Here is a 20,048-nt window from a genome sequence, read left to right as displayed (position 1 = left end):
TAATCAATTTTGAATTCAGGCTATTACACAACAAAATGTGGAATTAGTCAAGGGGTATGAACACTTTTTGAAGGCACTGTCCAATGTGCATCTCAATCTTCTGTCTCCAGACCTCTCCCCAAACAGAACACTGTCATGTTTTCTCCCTCTTGTGATTGTTCTTCATGTTACTTTATCAGAGTTCTATCATTTAGAAAAATACTGCCAGTATCACACATTTACAGTCCTTCCTTGGTGTGTTTGATTGTTATTCAATGTACCTGATTGGGAAATGCATTTTCTACTATGAGGACATCAGTATGGTCTCTCTCCTGTGAGTCCTCATGTGCACTTTTAGATTGGTGCCAGTGCTGAATCCTTTTGTCTTTTCTCTCCTGTGTGAATCCTCACGTGCACTGACAGATTACTGGCAATGCTGAATCCTTTGCCACAATCAGGGCAGCTATGTGATTTCTCTCCTGTGTGGGTCCTCGTGTATTTTTAGATGTCCACTCTGAGTGAATGATTTGCCACAATCAGGGCAGCAAAATGGCTTCTCTCCTGTGTGAATCCTAATGTGTCTATTCAGAGTGCTGCCAGTGCTGAATCCTTGGCCACAATAATGACAGCCATATGGTTTCTCTCTTGTGTGGTTCCGCATGTGTCTTTTTAGATTACTGTTTAAGGTGAACCCTTTACCACAAACGTGACAACAAAACCTATCTGCAATGTGAGTTTGGAGGTGATCTGTCATACTTTCTGTGGACTGAAAACATTTTCCACACACACCACAAATACTTTCTTTATCCTTTGTATGAATTTGCACGTGTTTAATTAATGTACCCATGTGATGAAAAGACTTGCCACACACCTTACAACAACAGGGAGTAGCATGACTTTGACTGGGTGATTTCAGGAGGGACAACTTTGTGGATTTCTTAGTATTGATATGGGAGCTTTGTCCTTTCATCATCTTTGTTCTCTTTGATATGACCGGCTTAAAACCTGGTGGAGGTCCTCCTGTCTCCATACCACTGACACTTTGACTGTTTTCACTCTGAGCTGCAGAACAGTCTGGATTTACAGCAAAGAAAGGCTGAGAGCACTGGTTGGTTCTGATTCTATGTACCGTATTTTCCGCATTATAAGGCGCACCGGATTATATGAATGGCCTATTTTAGAACTGTTTTCATTTATAGGGCGCACCGGATTATAAGGCGCATAGAATAGAAGATACTGCAGTCAAACGTTTGACTGGGGTTGCGTTATGCATCCACTAGATGGAGCTGTGCTAAAGGGAATGTCAACAAAACAGTCAGATAAAGTCAAACTTTATTAAGCGTTCTGACAACTCCGTTCACTCCCATGGTAACGTTGTTCAAACGTTAATGTGCATATTAACAATATCTCCCAGCCTTGCTCACTCTTCTCCCAAACGTGGAGGGGAACTTTTCCCTGATTCAGTAAACACGTAGTAAAAGAAACAGTCTGATACCACTAAATCAAACGTTAATGCATAACTCAACATTGTTCAGTTACGTATAACACGTAAAGCTCACTTTTTCAGTTCATTCCCCGTCCACGAATCCCTCGAATTCTTCTTCTTCAGTGTCCGAATTGAACAGTTGGGCGACTACGGCATCCAACCTGCCCGGCTCCCTCTCGTCATTATCCGAGTCAGTGTCGCTGCTGTTGCCTGGCAGTTCAGAGATTATTCCTGCCTTCGTGAAAGCTTGGACCACAGTTGAGACTGATATATCAGCCCAGGCATCCACGATCCATTGGCAGATAGTGGCGTAAGTCGCCCGGCGCTGTCTCCCCGTCTTGGTGAACGTGTGTTCGCCTTCTGTCATCCACTGCTCCCATGCAGCTCGCAGTCTAGCTTTGAACGCTCTGTTGACACCAATATCTAGCGGCTGGAGTTCTTTAGTTAATCCACCCGGAATGACGGCAAGCTCTGAATTAGTTTGCTTCACTTGTTTTTTGACAGCATCGGTGATATGGGCGCGCATGGAGTCGTATATCAATAGGGACGGAGCTGTGTGGAAAAAGCCACCCGGTCTCTTGACGTAAATTTCTCTCAGCCACTCACTCATCTTTTCCTCATCCATCCATCCCTTCGGGCTAGCTTTGATGACGACGCCGGCTGGAAAGTTTTCTTTTGGCAAGGTCTTCCTCTTGAAAATAACCATGGGTGGAAGTTTCTGGCCATTAGCCTGGCAGGCGAGAACTACAGTGAAGGATGACTTCTCATTCCCTGTGGTGCTTACAGACACCGTACTGGTCCCCGTTTTCTCCACAGTGCGGTTCACGGGAATATCAAAGGTGAGTGGAACCTCGTCCATGTTGGTGATGTGCTCTGGCCGGATCTTCTTTTCAGTGATCTTCTTTTTGCAGTATGCGCGGAAAGTGACCAGCTTTTCTTGGTAATCTTTTGGCAGTTGCTGCGAGACGGTAGTTTGTGTGCGGATGGAGAGATTACGTCTTTTCATAAAACGAAAGCACCAAGAAGGACCGCCTCGAAATTCATCGATGATCATGTCCCGTGCTAGCGCTGTTGCCTTCATTCGAATAGTGACTGTAGAGACGCTTCTACTTGCTGCTCTCTGTTCAACAACCCACTGTTCAAGTTTGTCCTCTAACTGTGGCCATCTCGCTTTGTTCCCTCTGAAACTCTGTCTAGTCTTCTTTACTTGGCGCAGGTCATCTTCTTGCTTCCTCCACTTCCGTACCATTGATTCATTAATGTTGAATTCTCTTGCTGCTGCTCTATTCCCATATTCTACTGCATGACCGACAGCCTTGAGCTTGAACTCTGCGTCGTAAGCGTGTCTCTTGAAAGGTGCCATTTTGGGGTCTTTATACACACACAAGTGGTGTGGGACTGTGAGTAAGCAGTCCTCTCTATCAGGTTCTGTTTTGAGCTGTTCAGTTGTAGTATTGGGTAGAGTGTCTCTCTCTCCGTTTCCTTCCTTTTGGGCTTGATAGAGATGTGAAGGCTGAGTTGGGTTTTCATCACAGTCACTTTTCACACAGACAGGTGTGAATATGTTATCTGTCTCAAGCCCTTGAAGCTGCTGTTCCTCCTGACTGGTGCTGAGTTCCTCCTGTTCCTCTTTAATCTTTGTGGGCTCTGGGTCCTCCTGCCCCAGACTGGGGCTCCACTCCTGCTCACAGTGCTGCTGCTCAGGGGGAACCTCCTCTTCACAGACAGAGAGAGTGAGTTGCTGGAGGTCTGGAGGAAAGGAGAAAGGATGAAACAGAAAAGTCAATGACATGTAGACCTACCCCCTGTCTGGTACGCCTGCAATAATTAACTTCTACTAGTCAAATATACATTAACTGTAATCCTAAACTTTGTCAAAAAAATACCTACCTTTGACATTGCTCCAATGTCCTATAAAATGAAGGTTGAGTTAGTTAGACAAACGTAATGAGTTAGCCGCAGGTTCCCAAAGTGGGGACGACACTGCAGGGAGTCCACAACCAGATCTCAAAATATAAATACAATTTTATTTGTAATGAATATTGCTAACAATAACAGATTACATTAATGTTGGGGAAGGGATCAGTGGAAAAAGTTGAGGGTGCAATACAATTTAATATTATTCATCCACAATTTATGTTCTTAACCCTTAGATGCACAACATGGGCCTGGGTAGCCCAATAATGGACTAATTGAGCCTAACGTTACTCCTTATAGTCCAAGGACCTTACATGTTCTGTTTAGAGGCTGTAAACATCTGCTCTGGCAGCAAAAACAGCAAAATACTCCATCTAAATGTGAATATACACGGCCGTGACGATGACCGAAGAGAATTCTCTCGGGAGGTAATGCGGTCGGCATTTGATGATGAAGTATTCCAGATCGGGAGAACAAAAGGACTTGAGTTCCTGTACGTTACCACAATCACACCATGAGTAGTTAATCATGAAGCATACACCGCCACCTTTCTTTTTCCCCAGAGAGGGGAACGATGTACGGAGAACCCTGGCTGTATGGACGTGGACAGTATATCCAGAGAGAGCCATGATTCCGTGAAACAGAGTATGTTAACAAAGCCACCGAGCCGCTCACGAGGACCACCGTCACTTACGAGGACTGTAATCTCGTTCTCCATGGCCAACATGAGTAAGACATTTAAGTGTGTTAACCCTTGCAAGGCTGCCGGCCCAGACGCGATCCAAATACCCGTCCTCAGCGCATGTGCAGACCAGCTGGCTGTAGTTTTTACGGACATATTCAATCTCTCCCTATCTCAGTCTGTTGTCCCCACTTGCTTCAAGAGGTCCACCATTGTTCCTGTACCCAAGAAAGCGAAGGTAACTGAACTAAATGACTATCGTCACGTATCACTCACTTCTGTCATCATTAAGTGCTTTGAGAGGCTAGTTAAGGATCATATCACCTCCACCTTAACCGACAACCTAGACCACTACAATTTGCATATTGCCCCAACAGATCCACAGATGACGCAATCGCTATCGCACTGCCCTATCCCATTTGGACAAGAGGAATACCTATGTAAGAATGCTGTTCAACGACTACAGCTCAGCCTTCAAAACCATTGTGCCCTGCAAGCTCATCACTAAGCTTGGGGCCCTGGGTCTGAACCCCATCCTGTGCAACTGGGTCCTGGACTTCCTAACGAGCCGAACCCAGGTGGTGAAGGTAGGCAACAACACCTCCGCTATGCTGATCGTCAACACGGGGGCCCAACAAGGGTGCGTGCTCAGTCCCCTCCTGTACTCCCTGTTCACCCATGACTGCGTGGCCACGCACGTCTCCAACTCAATCATCAAGTTTACAGATGACCAATAACGACAAGACAGCCTACATGGAGTAGGTGAGGGCCCTGGTGGAGTGGTGCCAGGAAAATAACCTCTCCCTCAATGTCAACAAAAACGAAGGAGCTGACTGTGGAGTTCAGCACACAGCAGAGACAGTACGCCCTCATACACATCGACGGAGCCGCTGTGGAGAAGGTGAAAAGCTTCAACTTCCTCGGCGTACACATCACTGACAACCTGAAAATGGTCGATCCACAGACAGTGTGGTGAAGAAGGTGCAACATCGCCTCTTCAACCTCAGGAGGCAATAAAAAATAGTCTTGGCCCCTAAGACCCTCACAAACTTCTACAGATGCAGAGAGCATCCTGTCAGGCTGTATCACCGCCTGGTACGGCAATTGCACCATCCGCAACAGCAGGGCTCTCCAGTGGGTGGTGCGGTCAACCCAACGCATCACCAGGGGCACACTGCCTGCCCTCCAGGACATCTACATTACCTGGTGTCACAGGAAGGCCAAGAAAACCATCAAGGACCTCAGCCACCCGAACCACGGCCTGTTCACCCCGCTTCCATCTAGAAGGCGGAGACAGTACAGGTGCATCAAAGCTAGGACCAAGAGATTGAAAAACTGCTTCTATCTTCAGGCCATCAGACTGTTAAATAGTCACCACTAGCCGGCCTCTGCCCAGTACCATGACCTGAACTTAGTCACTGTTACTAGCCGGCTACCACCTGGTACTCTACCTGCACCTTAGAGACTGCTGCCCTAGGTACATAGTCATTGAACACTGACCACTTTAATAATGTTTACATACTGTTTAACCCACTTCATATGTATATACTGTATTCTAGTCAAGGCTCATCCTATATAACTACTGCTGTACACACCTTTTCTATTCCTATACTGTCTATACACACCATCATACATACTGTATATATACTGTATATTTATATTCCAGACTGACATTGCTCGTTCTGATATTTCTTAATTTCTTTCTTTGTATTGTTTTGTATTGTTTTGTATTACTGCACTGTTGGAGCTCAAAACATAAGGATTTCGCTGCACCTGTGTCACACCCTGGCTCTGGGGACTCTATATGTTGAGCCAGGGTGTGTAGATTTCTATGTGTTCTTGTTCTATGTCGGTATTCTAGAGTTGTGTTTTCTATGTTGGCCAGTATGTTTCTCAATCAGAGGCAACGAGTATCAGCTGTTGCTTGTTGTCTCTGATGGGAGCCATACTTAAGCAGCCAGTTTACCCACAGTAGTTGTGGGATCTTGTTCCTTTTGGTTTGTTCCGTGTTGGTTGTGTTTAACCTAGGACGTCACGTTATCGTTTATTGTTTTGTTTGTGTTATCACTAAAGATAATAAAGTATGTTCGCTCATCACGCTGCGCCTTGGTCTACTCCGTTCAACGATCGTGACAGAAGATCCCACCATACCAGGACCAAGCAGCGTGTCCAGGAGCAGGCAGCCTGGACATGGGAGGAAGCGCCGGGTAAGGAGCTGGAGAGGTTGGCGATGGCCCATGTGGGCCAATTGTGGTCCTGGGAGGACATGCTCGGGGGAAAAGGGCCATGGGCTAAGGTTAAGGCCCTGGCGAGAGAGGAGCAACGGCGTCAACAGTGTCGTCGTCGGACGGACGAGAGGCAACCCCAAAATATTTTTAGGGGGGGGCACACGGCATGGGCGACTGGGCAGCAGGAGGCTGCCACAGGGCGAATTTGGAGATTAGGAGAGGAGGCCACCGGGTTTGGGGGGCCAGGAGGCAGGTTGGCGGAGCCTGGATGGAGAGCAGAGCCAACTCCCCGTACTCAGGCATGGCAGCATGAGACTGGGCAGGTTCCGGGGTATGCGGAGCTGCGTACTGTGCCACGAGTGGTCCGGCATAGTCCGGTACGTCCTGTGCGAGCACCCCGCACGTGTCGTGCGAAGGTGGGCATGCAGCCAGGACGGAGTGTGCCGGCTCAGCGCTCGTGGCCTCCAGTGCCTCTCCTCGGTCCCGGATATCCTGCGCCAGTGTCACGTGCTGTTATGTCAGTACGGGTACACAGCCCTGTACGTCCTGTGCTGATGCCTCACACAGAGTGTGTGAAGGTAGGCATTCAGCCAGGACGGGTTGTGGCAGCTCTTCACTCCAGGTCTCCTATCCGTCTCCACAGCCCGGCCCGGCCTGTTCCTGCTCCCCGCACCAAGCCAATGGTGCGCGTCGCCAGCCCGGCCCGGCCTGTTCCTGCTCCCCGCACCAAGCTAATGGTGCGCGTCGCCAGCCCGGCCCGGCCTGTTCCTGCTCCCCGCACCAAGCTAATGGTGCGCGTCGCCAGCCCGGCCCGGCCTGTTCCTGCTCCCCGCACCAAGCTAATGGTGCGCGTCACCAGCCCGGCCCGGCCTGTTCCTGCCACTCGCACCAAGCCTACGGGGTGCGTCGCCAGCCCGGCCCGGCCTGTTCCTGCCCTTCGCACCAAGCCTACGGTGCGCGTCGTCAGCCCGGTAAGGCCCGTTCCTGCTCCACGCACCAAGCCAGGGGTGCGCATCGTCAGCCCGGTACGGCCCGTTCCGGCTCCACGCACCAAGCCAGGGGTGCGCATCGTCAGCCCGGTCCGGCCCGTTGCTGCTCCACGCACCAAGCCAGGGGTGCGCATCGTCAGCCCGGTCCGGCCCGTTCCTGCTCCACGCACCAAGCCAGGGGTGTGCGTCGTCAGTCCGGCACAACCCGTGCCTGGGTCACCGGTGCCTGGTCGGGTACCGGTCAACTGCTCCACACCGGAGCTTAAGCAATCCGCTCCTACGATGTCCAGTCCAGCTCCAGCCAGCGGGGCCAGACCGGACCAGGGGCGCTACGGGGGGATTATTGGAGGGTGGTGGGCAAGCCCGGAGCCGGAACCGCCTCCGAGGAGGAATGCCCACCCAGCCCTCCCCTGTTTGGTTTAGGTTGAGGCGCGGTCGCAGTCCGCGCCTTTGGGGGGGGGTACTGTCACACCCTGGCTCTGGGGACTCTATATGTTCAGCCAGGGTGTGTAGATTCTATGTGTTCTTGTTCTATGTCGGTATTCTAGAGTTGTGTTTTCTATGTTGGCCAGTATGGTTCTCAATCAGAGGCAACGAGTATCAGCTGTTGCTTGTTGTCTCTGATTGGGAGCCATACTTAAGCAGCCAGTTTACCCACAGTAGTTGTGGGATCTTGTTCCTTTTGGTTTGTTCCGTGTTGGTTGTGTTTAACCTAGGACGTCACATTATCGTTTATTGTTTTGTTTGTGTTATCACTAAAGATAATAAAGTATGTTCGCTCATCACGCTGCGCCTTGGTCTACTCCATTCAACGATCGTGACAACCTGCGATAACATCTGCAAAATATGTGTATGCGACCAATAAAATTTGATTTGATTCTTAATTGCAGTATGGTTCTAGAAACATAAAGCCCCCTGTAACATGGAAATATGGCTGTGTAGGAACCCTAACCCTATAAAAAGGTGTGTAGTAATATGAAAGATACGTTACTTATGTTTCAAAAAACTTACCGTGTTTTAGCAGTCAGAACAAGCGTTCGGGGCTCTTAACAAAACTCCCCTGGCCAGAAGATACTATCGGCAATAGGTGCTAAAGGTAGTTAGCATCTATGAATGGGTTAGGGCCTGGGAGACTCACATGGATATTGGTATCCACAGTACTCCATCAATGACAAATTTTTTATTCTTATTTTTTTACCCCCTTATTCTCCCCAATTTCTATCTTGTCTCATCGTTGCAACGGGCTCGGGAGGCGAAGGTCGAGTCATGCGTCCTCGGAAACATGCTAGAGCTTCCCCGGTCAACTGCAAGTGCTGTTATTGTGAAGTGGAAACCTCTAGGAGCAACAACGTCTCAGCCGCAAAGTGGTAGGCCACACAAGCTCACAGAACAGGGCCGCAGAGTGCTGAAGCGCGTAAAAATCGTCTGTCCTCGGTTGCAACACTGCCTCTGGAAGCAACATCAGCACAATAACTGTTCGTCGGGAGCTTCATGAAATGGGTTTCCATGGCCGAGCATCATGCACAATTCAAAGCGTCGGCTGGAGTGGTGTAAAGCTCGCCAACATTGGACTCTGGAGCGATGAATCACGCTTCACCATCTGCCAGTCCGACGGACAAATCTGGGTTTGGCGGATGCCCCTTAGTTCCAGTGAAGAAAAATCTTAATGCTACAGCATCCAATGACATTCTAGACGATTCTGTGCTTCCAACTTTGTGGCAACAGTTTGGGGAAGGCCCTTTCCTGTTTCAGCATGACAATGCCCCCATGCACAAAGCGAGGTCCATACAGAAATGGTTTGTTGAGATCTGTGTGGAAGAATTTGACTGGCCTGCCCAGAGCCCTGACCTCAACCCCATCGAACACCTTTGGGATGAATTGGAACGCCGACTGCGAGCCAGGCCTAATCATCAGTGCCCAACCTCACTAATACTCTTGTGGCTGAATGGAAGCAAGTCCCCGCAGCATTGTTCCAACATGTAGTGGAAAGCCTTCCCAGAAGAGTGGAGGCTGTTATAGCAGCAAAGGGGGGGGCCAACTCCATATTAATGCCCATGATTTTGGAATGAGATGTTCAAAGAGAAGGTGTCCACATACTGTTGGTCATGTAGTGTTTGTACAGTGCATTCGGAAAGTATTCAGACCTCTTGACTTTTTCCACATTTTGTTACGTTACAGCCTTATTCTAAAATGGATTAAATTAAATGTTTTCCTCATCGATCTACACACAATACCCCACAATGACAAAGCGAAAACAGATATACCTTATTTACATAAGTATTCAGACCCTTTGCTATGAGACTTGAAATTGAGCTCACGTGCATCCTGTTTCCATTGACCATCCTTGAGATGTTACTACAACTTGATTGGAGTCCACCTGTGGTAAATTAAATTGATTAGATAGGATTTGGAAAGGCACACACGTAGAGCTCCTAGACAGGATCGTGTCGGGGCACAGATCTGGGGAAGGGTACCAAAAAATGTCTGCAGCAATGAAGGTCCCCAAGAACACAGTGGCCTCCATCATTCTTAAATGGAAGAAGTTTGGAACAACCAAGACTCTTCCTAGAGCTGGCCACCCGGCCAAACTGAGCAATCAGGGGAGAAGGGCCTTGGTCAGGGAGGTGACCAAGAACCCGATGGTCACTCTGACAGAGCTCCAGAGTTCCTCTATGGAGATGGGAGAACCTTCCAGAAGGACAACCATCTCTGCAGCACTCCACCAATCAGGTTTTTATGGTAGAGTGGCCAGACGGAAGCCACTCCTCAGTAAAAGGCACATGACAGCCCGCTTGGAGTTTGCCAAAAGGCACCTAAAGGACTCTCAGACCATGAGAAACAAGATTCTCTGGTCTGATGAAACCAAGATTGAACACTTTGGCCTGAATGCCAAGGATCACGTCTGGAGGAAACCTGGCACCATCCCTATGGTGAAGCATGGTGGAGGCAGCATCATGCTGTGGGGATGTTTCTCAGCGGCAGAGACTGGGAGATTAGTCAGGATCGAGGCAAATATGAACGGAGCAAAGTACAGGGAGATCCTTGATGAAAACCTGCTCCAGGGCGCTCAGAACCTCAGACTTTGGCGAAGGTTCACCTTCCAACAGGACAACAACCCTAAGCACACAGCCAAGACAACGCAGGAGTGGCTTCGGGACAAGTCTCTGAATGTCCTTGAGTGGCCCAGCCAGAGCCCGGACTTGAACCCGATCGAACATCTCTGGAGAGACCTGAAAATAGCTGTGCAGCGACGCTCTGCACAGAAGAATGGGAGAAACTCCCCAAATACAGGTGTGCCAAGCTTGTAGCGTCATACCCAAGAAGACTTGAGGCTGTAATCACTGCCAAAGGTGCTTCAACAAAGTATTGAGTAAAGGGTCTGAATACTTATGTAAATGTGATATTTCTGTTTTTATTTTTATGAATGTGCAAACATTTATAGAAACCTGTTTTTGCTTCGTCATTATGGGGTATTGTGTGTAGATTTGAGGGGAAAAATATATTTAATCAATTTTAGAATAAGGCTGTAACGTAACAAAATGTGGAAAATTCAAGGGGTCTGAATACTTTCTGAATGCACTGTACATGTAGGTAGGGGTAAAAGTGACTACGCAATCAATATACATAATAAACAGAGTAGCAGCAGCTTGTGTGAAAGTGTGTCTGTGGCATCAATATGCATGTGTTTATTTTGATATTATTTTCTCCCCAATTTCGTGAGATCCAATTGGTAGTTACAGTCTTGTCCCATCGCTGCAACTCCCGGACGGACTCGGGAGAGACGAAGGTCGAGAACTATGCGTCCTCCGAAACACGACCCCGCCAAGCCGCACTGCTCACTTAACCCGGAAGCCAGCCGCACCAATGTGTCGGAGGAAACACTGTACAGCTGGCGACCGAAGTCAGCGTGCATGCGCCACAAGGAGTCGCTAGAGCGCGATGGACATCTCGGCCAGCCAAACCCTCCCCTAACCCGGACGACGCTGGGCCAATTGTGCGCCGCCTCATTGGTCTCACGGTCGCGACACAGCCTGGGATCGAACCCGGGTCTGTAGTGACGCCTCTAGCACTGCGATGCAGTGCCTTCGACCACTGCGCCACTCGGGAGGCCTCAATGTGTGTGTGTGTGTTTTGTGTGTGTGCATGTGTGTGTGAGCGTATGTAGTGGGTGAGTGTGTGTGTAAATGTGTGTGTTGGAGTGTCAGTGTAATATGTGTGAGTGTGTAGGTAGAGTCCAGTGAGTGTGCATAGAGTCAGTGCAAGACAGTTAGTGCAACAACAACAAAAAGGGGGGTCAATGCAAATAGTCCGGGTAGCAATTTGTTCAGCAGCCTTTTGGTCCCAGACTTGGCGCTCCGGTACCGCTTGCCGTACGGTAGCAGAGAGAACAGTCTATGACTTGGGTGGCTGGAGTCTTTGAAAATGTTTAGGCCTTCCTCTAAAACCGCCTGGTATAGAGGTCCTGTATGGCAGGGAGCTCGGCCCCAGTGATGTACAGAGCCGTACGCACTACCCTCTGTAGTGCCTTACAGTCGGATGCCAAGCAGTTGCCATACCAAGCAGTGATGCAGCCAGTCAAGCTGTATAACTTTTTGAGGATCTTCCTGAGGGGGAAGAGGCGTTGTCGTGCCCTCTTCACGACTGTGTTGGTGTGTTTGGACCATGATAGGTCCTTAGTGACACAGAGGAACTTGAAGTTCCACAAGAGCCCCGTTGATGTGGATGGGGGCTTGCTTGGCCCTCCGTTTCCTGTAGTCCACGATCAGCTCCTTTGTCTTGCTGATGTCGAGGGAGAGGTTGTTGTCCTGGCACCACACTGCCAGGTCTCTGACCTCCTCCTTATCGGCTGTCTCATTGTCGTCGGTTTCTTACACCACAGATTATCCATTATATTGACCAGATACTGTAGTGGCCGCTCTAACATTGAAACAAAAATATACTTAAAAAACAGAAGGCAGTCGGGAGGAGGCAAGATCAGGTGGGACCATTCTACCAATGAGAGGGCAGATCCGCATATGAACAACAGGCACAACGGTTTCCACTAGTTACCACAGCCACAACGTCAAAATTGGCTATATCGTAAAGATTCATGAAAACAAAACGTTTTAATTTAAGGTTATGGCTAGCATAAGGTTAGCTGTGTGGTTAGGGTTAAGTTTAAAATCACATTATAAGAAGATACATTTTAGAAATAGGCGGGCGGGGTTTATGACTTTGTGGCAACTCGTGACGACCAGGCACAACTCCGATATGAAGTGTTTTCAGTACACTCATAATAATCTAATCATTTTAACCCTAAACATTTAAATTTAAAAAAATAAAGTACCCTGACGCTGAACATTAACATCGCTTGCGGTACGGTTATGGAAGCATAAGGGCCTTATCTTTCATATCAGCAAGAAATAATAATAAAAGGTTAAATTGATACACACCTTTATAGGGTTAGGGTTAGTGTTCCCACATGGCCATGTCTCCATGTTACAGCGTGTGTTTACAGAAGACAGAGGGACCACCTGTGCTAATTAGCTATCTAGCATGCTAAAACACCTGTGTGTAACGGAAGAAGACCGCCAGAAATGTGTTGTCATTGAAAAATACTGTTGGCTGCAACTGTGATAAAGCCGGTTAAAACAGTGTACAGTAAGTGTGTATTTTGCATTTGTGAATTTATAATGATGTGATATGAACGTAAAGGGCTTTATGTTTCTAGAACCGTTTCGCAATTGAGAATCGATTTACGTTTAGATGGAGTATTTGGCTGATTTGGCTGCCAGAGCCAGTCTACCTCTGAAAATAACATAAGGTCCCTGAACCTTTAAGAGTAATGGTAAAGTTTGGTTCCTTAAAAGCCTATTTATGCTTGATCCGAAAATGTGATTGGAGGCTCCGTATAGAGGGTCTGACGCAATTGCGGAGCCTCCGGAGGCCTGCAGAGGCCAAATTGAGCTCCGTACCGCATCGGCGTGTGGTTTCCAAATTTTGTAACAATGTATAGCTCCGCATTGACATGATTGGTTGACAGTAGGTGGAGGCGAGAGGTCCTGTATAAACACAAACACACTTCATTGACAACTTCCTTGAAACCACTCAGAGTGGTGATCTGCTCTGATTCGGCTTCAGTGTTGAGTAGTGTGAAGACGGGCAGGTCAGATAGGGGAGACTTGTTTGTGGAGATGATGGTGCTGTTAATGGGATTGGAGTGGTGGTAAGCTTTTGCTGGGTTCTCGCCCATGTGGGTGTGGAGGGTAATGAGAAGGCTGATGTGGTGGCTAAGAGTGCAGTGAGGAGAGAGGGGGTAGATATTCAGATCTCGCTGGGCCGCAGGGAAGTCAAGACCTTGATCTGGGGAAAAGGGCCCGAGTGGGATGCTAGTAATAATGGGAGGCAATTTTATCTTGTGCACTGGTCAGTTGAGGAAGAGGTGGGGAGTATGGGATGTAGGAGAGAGGAAGTTGTGTAGACTACGGTTTGGGAACACAGGTTTGAATGCCACGTTGTGGATGATAGGGAGACATGAAACAGGTCTGTGTGAGGAGTGTTTAGTGGAGGAAACGGTGGAGCATGTGTTGATATTTTGTGAATTGTATGATGTAGATGGGAGAGATTGTGTGAAAGGGTTAGAGAGGCTGGACGGGGTTAGGGCTTGGGTGGTGTAGTGGGGGGGCAGAAAGTGGAGGGAAGTGACGTCTAGGGCTCTATTTCACTTTCTTAGAAGAACAGGTCTAATGAAGAAAATGTTATGTAGGTAGGCCATGACTGGCCTCACATGCTATGCTACTTGCCTCATACATTTACATTTTAGTCATTTAGTAGACGTTCTTATCCAGAGCGACTTACAGTTAGTGAGTGCACACATTATTTTTTTATTTTTCATACTGGCCCCCCGTGGGAATCGAACCCACAACCCTGGCGTTGCAAACGCCATGCTCTACCAACTGAGCTACATCCCTGCCGGCCATTCTCTTCTCAACCCAACCCAACCCAACCCAACCCAACCCAACCCAACCCAACCCAACCCAACCCAACGCTGGGCCAATTGCGCGCCGCCCCATGGGTCATACTATGAATATGCATAGCCATCTCGATACAACTCCGATATAAAGTGTTTTTTCTCAGTTGCCGGGATGTGACGTGTCCTACTTATATCAGTACACTCGTAACAAATGAAGCATTACGAAACTTCTATTCGATCAAATAAACCTCACGTAGCAAATAAGCCATTAATTTTTTTGTTGACCAAATTCGACTCATTGATCTCCATACAAAAAAACTCCTTGCTTGGTGGGCGAAACAACGAAAAAATGCCACCTGCTGGAGGTAGACCGATTTTCCGCCGAGTTGGGCCTCTCTTCCTCTTTGCCTATCGTTAGCCTACCTGCTCTGGTTATGTTTATCTCAGGTTGAAGAACAATGTCGAGCAGCCTCTGTAGACGGACGACTTCCTCCTGATACTCTGCTACCGTTTTTTCAACGACCCCGAATATATCCTCAGCAGCAGCTGTTAATCTCTCGTTGAGAAAAACCCTCAACAACCGTATTTGAGACATTTTTTGATAATTCAAGTTGATTAACTAGCTGTATTGCTTTAGGTATCAATACCGCTACGAAGCAGGCAAAAATAACTAAGTACTTCCAGGTTACGGATCGTTGGAATCCTTCAGAATAAGAGTCTTCTACTTCTGTGGGTTTTGTGGCGGGCTACAACCCAAAAATGTGTGTTGCCGCCACCAACTGGACGGGTTTTTACCTTGAAACCAAAACAAGGTAAAAATAAAATCCATATGTAATAGGGAAACTAACTTAATTCACCCAAATAAAAATAGTACACAAAACAAAACTCCCACTTCTTCCTTCTTTCAAATCTCCTTATCTCCCTTCTCAGGCTCTAGGGCCTGAGATGGTGGTACGGCTTGTGACAATATTCCATGTAATTCCTTTGCAGAGAAATCGTTCAGCCCCAGGAACCGCTCCGCCGCATCCACAATGATTTCTATCTTCCTGTACCTTCTCTCCACCTTGGCAGTGCCATTAATCACCATAGCTATAAAGGCCACAAAGTCCACCTTCTTAACCTTTAAAATATCAGGATCCTGCTAGTGAAAGGCAACCCCTGCAGCCTGCAGTGAAGGCCTATCCACCACCATGGACTTTTTAGGTGCACCATTCAAACCCTCAACCCTTTTAACAGCTGCTGCATATGAAATGCTCTGGACAGGCCTGACTTTGGCCACCTCATTCTGTTTCACCCTTGTGGGGCATTCGAAAGATGTGGCTTCATGGTTCCCACCACAATTGCAACATGTCACATTTTCATCACTTTAATAACACATGATATGATATTTTCCACAACTTGGACATCTCAGCTTCACCCTTCTGCAAACACTTGAAACATGCTTTACAATGATCACACTGCATTGGTCTTGGGATAAATGCTCTGTCTCTGTAGTTAATATACAGTGAGGGAAAAAAGTATTTGATCCCCTGCTGATTTTGTACGTTTGCCCACTGACAAAGACATGATCAGTCTATAATTTTAATGGTAGGTTTATTTGAACAGCGAGAGACAGAATAACAACAACAAAATCCAGAAAAACGCATGTCAAAAATGTTATCAATTGATTTGCATTTTAATGAGGGAAATAAGTATTTGAACCCTCTGCAAAACATGACTTAGTACGTTGTGGCAAAACCCTTGTTGGCAATCACAGAGGTCAGACATTTCTTGTAGTTGGCCACCAGGTTTGCACACATCTCAGGAGGGATTTTGTTCCACTCCTCTTTGCAGATCTTCTCCAAGTCATTAAGGTTTCGAGGCTGACGTTTGGCAACGTTTAGCTCCCTCCACAGATGTTCTATGGGATTAAGGTCTGGAGACTGGCTAGGCCACTCCAGGACCTTAATGAGCTTCTTCTTGAGCCACTCCTTTGTTGCCTTGGCCGTGTGTTTTGGGTCATTGTCATGCTGGAATACCCATCCACGACTCATTTTCAATGCCCTGGCTGAGGGAAGGAGGTTCTCACCCAAGATTTGACGGTACATGGCCCCGTCCATCGTCCATTTGATGCGGTGAAGTTGTCCTGTCCCCTTAGCAGAAAAACACCCCCAAAGCATGATGTTTCCACCTCCATGTTTGACGGTGGGGATGGTGTTCTTGGGCTCATAGGCAGCATTCCTCCTCCTCCAAACACGGCGAGTTGAGTTGATGCCACAGAGCTCAATTTTGGTCTCATCTGACCACAACACTTTCACCCAGTTCTCCTCTGAATCATTCAGATGTTCATTGGCAAACTTCAGACGGGCCTGTATATGTGCTTTCTTGAGCAGGGGGACCTTGCGGGCGCTGCAGGATTTCAGTCCTTCACGGCGTAGTGTGTTACCAATTGTTTTCTTGGTGACTATGCTCCCAGCTGCCTTGAGATCATTGACAAGATCCTCCCGTGTAGTTCTGGGCTGATTCCTCACCGTTCTCATGATCATTGCAACTCCACGAGGTGAGATCTTGCATGGAGCCCCAGGCCGAGGGAGATTGACAGTTATTTTGTGTTTCTTCCATTTGGGTATAATCGCACCAACTGTTGTCACCTTCTCACCAAGCTGCTTGGCGATGGTCTTGTAGCCCATTCCAGCCTTGTGTAGGTCTACAATCTTGTCCCTGACATCCTTGGAGAGCTCTTTGGTATTGGCCATGGTGGAGAGTTTGGAATCTGATTGATTGATTGCTTCTGTGGACAGGTGTCTTTTATACAGGTAACAAGCTGAGATTAGGAGCACTCCCTTTAAGAGTGTGCTCCTAATCTCAGCTCGTTACCTGTATAAAAGACACCTGGGAGCCAGAAATCTTTCTGATTGAGAGGGGGTCAAATACGTATTTCCCTCATTAAAATGCAAATCAATTTATAACATTTTTGACATGTGTTTTTCTGGATTATTTTGTTGTTATTCTGTCTCTCACTGTTCAAATAAACCTACCATTAAAATTATAGACTGATCATTTCTTTGTCAGTGGGAAAACGTACAAAATCAGCAGGGGATCAAATACTTTTTTCCCTCACTGTAATTAGATTTGTTTAAAATTTTTGGTTACTACATTATGTGTTATTTCATAGTTTTGATGTCTTCACTATTATTCTACAATGTAAAAAATAGTAAAAAATAAAGAAAAACCCTTGAATGAGTAGGTGTCCAAACCTTTGACTAGTAGTGTATATATATTTTCAAATACTTTTTTCCCTCACTGTACTCCAATTCTCCTTGATTCTACCGCCATTAGATTCAGAATCCACTTCATTTTTTATTTGTTAATTTTTTTTATTTAACCTTTATTTAACCAGGTAAGCCAGTTGAGAACAAGTTCTCATTTACAACTGCGACCTGGCCAAGATAAAGCAAAGCAGCGCGATAAAAACAACAACACAGAGTTACATATGGGGTAAAACAAAACATAAAGTCAAAAATACAACAATATATATATACAGTGTGGGCAAATGTAGCAAGTTATGGAGGTAAGGCAATAAATAGGCTATAGTGCAAAATAATTACATTTAGTATTAACACTGGAATGATAGATGTGCAAGAGATGATGTGCAAATAGAGATACTGGGGTACAAATGAGCAAAATAAATAACAATATAGGGATGAGGTAGTTGGGCGGGCTAATTTCAGATGGGCTGTGTACAGGTGCAGTGATCGGTAAGCTGCTCTGACAACTGATGCTTAAAGTTAGTGAGGGAGATAAGTGTCTCCAGCTTCAGAGATTTTTGCAATTTGTTCCAGTCATTGGCAGCAGAGAACTGGAAGGAATGGCGGCCAAAGGAGGTGTTGGCTTTGGGGATGACCAGTGAGATATACCTGCTGGAGCGCATACTACGGGTGGGTGTTGCTATGGTGACCAATGAGCTAAGATAAGGCGGGGATTTGCCTAGCAGTGATTTATAGATGGCCTGGAGCCAGTGGGTTTGGCGACGAATATGTAGTGAGGACCAGCCAACAAGAGCGTACAGGTCACAGTGGTGGGTAGTATTGTCACGGATTCTGCCGAGGCTGCTCCTCCTCCTAGTTCGGGCAGGCTTCGGCGTTCGTCGTCCCCGGAGTACTAGCTGCCACCGTTGAATATTTCTATGTTTGATTGCTTTTGTCTGTCTATTACACCTGTGTCCGTTTGTGTCTGATTACGTGTTCTATAAGTTGCCTGTTTTGTATTGGTTAGGTTGTGTGTTGTTTTTCGCCTGTCCGTAGTGCTGCGTGTTTTTCTCTGTTTTGTTGTTTTACGCATAGTTGCGTAATTGCTCGCCTCTGTCGTTTTGAGGCCGTTCATTGTATCTTTGCCTTGTGGATTACAAGTAAACTTTGTTGGACTAAGCTTCGGTGTCCTGCGCCTGACTCCCACACTACATACACCTCAGCCTTGACAGAACAACACACCAGTATGGAGTCAGCAGGAGCAGTGGCGGCACCCAAGTCGCTGGAGGATCGGATCAGCGACCAAGACACCATGATCCGGAAACTTGGGGCCGCCATGAACGAGGTGTCCAACACTCTGCGCCGGTTGGTTACGGGAGAGGTGCCCACGCCTTCTCACACCATCCCATCACCAACGGCCAGTCCTCCTCTCTCAGCACCGGGACTCAGTGGCATTTGGCTCTCGCTCCCGAGGGCATATGATGGTTCTGCAGCCGGGTGTCAGGGGTTTTATCCTGCAGGTGGAACTCTACCTGGCCACCATACACCCAGCGCCCTCGGGATACGAGAGCGTCTCCGCCCTCATCTCCTGTCTATCCGGCAAGGCGTTGGAGTGGGCCAACGCCGAATGGAGGGGAATAGACGCCGCTACCATCACCTACGCGGAGTTCTCCCGCCGCTTCAGGACTGTCTTCGATCATCCACCTGAGGGGAAGGCGGCGGGGGAGCGTCTGTTCCACCTCCGACAGGGGAAGAGGAGCGCACAGGAGTTCGCCCTGGAGTTCCGGACTCTAGCGGCGGATGCGGGGTGGAATGAGAGGGCCCTCATCGACCATTACCGGTGTAGCCTACGAGAGGACGTTCGTCGTGAGCTGGCCTGCAGGGACACCAACCTATCCTTCGACCAGTTGGTGGACATCTCCATCCGTCTCGACACCCTGCTGGCTACCCACGGACGTCCCGAGTGGGGGTCGTCCATTCCACCCTCCAGCACCTCCGAGCCGATTCCCATGGAGCTCGGAGGTGCTGGCGCTAGAGAGAGGAGGAGAGAGAGCCCGAGGGGGGCCATCCCCTGCACCAACTGTGGCCGTGGAGGACACACCGCGGCCAGGTGCTGGGGAGGGTCTCCTGGGAGAGTGGACCACAGGTCACACACTGGGGAGTCATTCCAGGTGAGTAGGCGCCCCACTTACCCAGAGCTCTCTGTTGGTCACATGTGTATACCTGTGAGATTTCCACAGGTGGCACCTCATTCCCAGCATAAGGCGCTAGTAGATTCAGGCGCAGCTGGGAATTTTGTTGATCGTGCATTTTGTTATAGGTTAGGAATTCCCCTTCGGCCGGTAGAAGCCCCCTTTACTGTTCATGCCCTAGACAGCCGGCCGTTGGGGTCGGGGTTGATCAGAGAAGTCACAGCACCACTTAAGATGACGACGCAGGGGGGTCATGAGGAGATCATTCAGTTTTATCTGATTGACTCTCCTGCGTATCCCGTGGTGCTGGGGCTTCCCTGGTTAAGCGCCCATGATCCTACCATTGCGTGGCAACAGAGGGCTCTTATGGAGTGGTCTGCCCAGTGTGTAGGGAGA

The 20,048-nt window shown here is 48.0% G+C and overlaps 1 pseudogene across 1 annotated transcript; it reads right to left on the bottom strand.

Moving 5' to 3' along the window:
• Window positions 1-278: 278 nt before the first annotated feature.
• On the bottom strand, window positions 279-1,199 carry LOC311148423 (annotated as a pseudogene). Its single transcript has one exon. The product of its transcript is annotated as an uncharacterized misc_RNA (transcript).
• Window positions 1,200-20,048: the final 18,849 nt, after the last annotated feature.

Source organism: Coregonus lavaretus (genome assembly GCF_964263955.1).
Source record: "Coregonus lavaretus genome assembly, chromosome: 21".
NCBI classification, from domain to species: Eukaryota; Metazoa; Chordata; class Actinopteri; order Salmoniformes; family Salmonidae; genus Coregonus; species Coregonus lavaretus.
Note: the sequence above shows the minus strand (reverse complement) of the source record. Positions and strands in the feature narration are given on the sequence as shown.